The sequence below is a fragment of the Tupaia chinensis genome, unplaced genomic scaffold (genome assembly GCF_000334495.1).
Source record: "Tupaia chinensis unplaced genomic scaffold, TupChi_1.0 Scaffold144482_1, whole genome shotgun sequence".
NCBI classification, from domain to species: Eukaryota; Metazoa; Chordata; class Mammalia; order Scandentia; family Tupaiidae; genus Tupaia; species Tupaia belangeri.
In genome coordinates this window covers 2,718,265-2,720,559 of record NW_006204341.1, presented here as the reverse complement: position 1 = coordinate 2,720,559, position 2,295 = coordinate 2,718,265, and the positions used below count along the sequence as shown (strand labels likewise).

The window sequence follows — 2,295 nt, the reverse complement described above, 5'->3', positions numbered from 1 at the left end:
AAAGAAAAGAAAAGAAAAGAAAAGAAAAGAAAAGAAAAGAAAAGAAAAGAAAAGAAAAGAAAAGAAAAGAAAAGAAAAGAAAAGAAAAGAAAAGAAAAGAAAAGAAAAGAAAAGAAAAGAAAAGAAAAGAAAAGAAAAGAAAACCAGGTGTTGTGAGTGCACTTGTAAGCCCAGCTATCCTGGAGGCTGAGACATAGTAAGACCCTGTCTCGGAAAACAAACAAACAAAAAAAAACAAAAACAAAAACAAAAACAAAAAAAACAAACCCTCAACAAGTGTTTAAGCCACAGAAGAAGGAAGATGAAACAGATGAACCAAATTTGTATAGTTAGTTTCTGAACTGCCCTTCAATTCCACTATGGCTTTTCTTGCCTTTGAGCCAATCCTTTATTTCTCCAGTTCCTTTTCTGCTTCAGTTTTCCAACTTTCCAGACTTCAGCTCATTACATTTTTTATTCCATATGTTGTTCCCTCTTGGAGGTTCAGACCATAGCAAAGCTTAATACATCCCTTTTCTGGTTTGTACTAGGGGGAAAAAACCTGGTTGGAAAAAAATTTAGAAAGTTTGGGAGAGAAAATAATTAGGGTAGAGGGAAGGTGACTGATTTTTTTTCCCTTTTCTCAGAATCCAAAATCTTTTGAATAATAAGGCAGTTACTTTTTATAGTCTCTGCTGGCCTGTTGGCCTCTGGCAAGTTCAAATATCTAGTCCTTGGTGCTGACATAGGGGTTTGGTGCAGGGGCGAGAGGAGAGGGAGAGAAGATTTGCTGAAATGTCAGTACACCTCTTGGTCCTTGAAATGACCAGAGGGCAGAACATGCACAGCCATTGGTAGAGTCCAGGGCCAGATGGTCAAAGGTGAAAATCTTCCTGGCCTTGAGGATGTGGCTGCAGGCCAGCTGGGATGGCACATAGTGCACACACCTTTACTTTGGGCACCTCCTGAAACTGTCCATCATCTGTTATGATCTCTACAACCACAGCCCTTTTGTTTTCTCAGCCAGGAAACTTCATCTTGCAGATCATCTTGGAAAGGGACAAAGGTAGCCAATTGGTCTGACTCATGAATCGCTTCCTCACCACCTGGTTGAAAGTGGAGTTGGTTCGTCTGGCCAGAAAGCACATGCAGTTTGACCAACAGCCTCAGGTCATGTCCTGGCTCCTGCACATCTTGTGCCGAACCTGTCAGTCCTTCTTGTGCAGATGTCAGCTCCCATGATGGTGCCTTCTGCTTAGCCAGGTCCAGAAAGAAAAAGCAGTGCCAGAGTGGGAAAAGGTCTGCAGAAAGTGGGGCCCAGAGACATCACACAGACATGATGTAGTGCTCCACCATGACTGAGGTTTCTCTGTGGTGACTTGGTGGATGGGCTAGATGCACCACAACAGAATAGGGTAGAGAAAAAACAAAAAGTAACTGTGGTTCTATTGATTTTTGTAATGATAGTGAAATTCTCTATCATATATGGTATTCCTGATAAACAAATTGAAAGTTAAGGTAGGAAATAAATTTGAAATGCAGACTTGGGTCTTCACCAATGGTAATTTAAGGTCTCCCAGAGGCAACAATGAGTACTCCCTTTCCCTCCCCTACCCCAGAATGGGATCTGTGGTGAGGAAAGAGGTCTGAAATGTAATTTGTATGTGATAAATCTTATCACAGTAAATCATTGCAATGACTCTATGAAGCAAAGGAAGATTATATTTAATTTCTCCCTAGGATTTTCTGTTTCTTATTTGATCAAGAATTTGATTCATACTGAGATTTATATACATATTTATGCAAGACTGATTTCTTCTAAAGTCTTACATGTATAGACCAATCCTTATTTTTCATGACTGGTCTAATTATTCCTAAAACTGGCTGATACTGCTGTCTTTCTTGTTGGTACAAATAACTGTGATACTGCTGTCTTTCTTGTTGGTACAAATAATTGTGATTAGAAAAAATTTCATATGTTAAAAAGAAGGCCTGGTGGAAGAAATTTGGTCTATAACACAAAGATCCTCTGCCTATCTAAAAATAAACCAAATATATAGGGGAAAGCATTAAAGAGAAAAAGGATTGTTATTCTTTGAAGGATATGTTTTGAAATCATTGGTAGCTATGCCTGGAAAAACAATAGACTCTGGAGACGAGCAGTTAGTGTAATGGCTATGTCGCTGAACTCCCATGTAGCCGACCGTGGTTCAAGTCCTGGACCTGGTGGCTTAAACTCACACCGGGTGCATGTGCGTGTGTGCTCAAGATCCCTAGAGGAGAATGGAGGAGAAGGGATTGCAGCATGGCCATCCC

General features: G+C 40.1%; 1 pseudogene; it reads right to left on the bottom strand.

Annotated features, from left to right (window-relative positions):
• Positions 1-655: 655 nt before the first annotated feature.
• The window catches only part of LOC114005801 (ribosomal protein L18-like), a 7,859-nt pseudogene continuing 6,219 nt past the window's right edge, over positions 656-2,295 (bottom strand).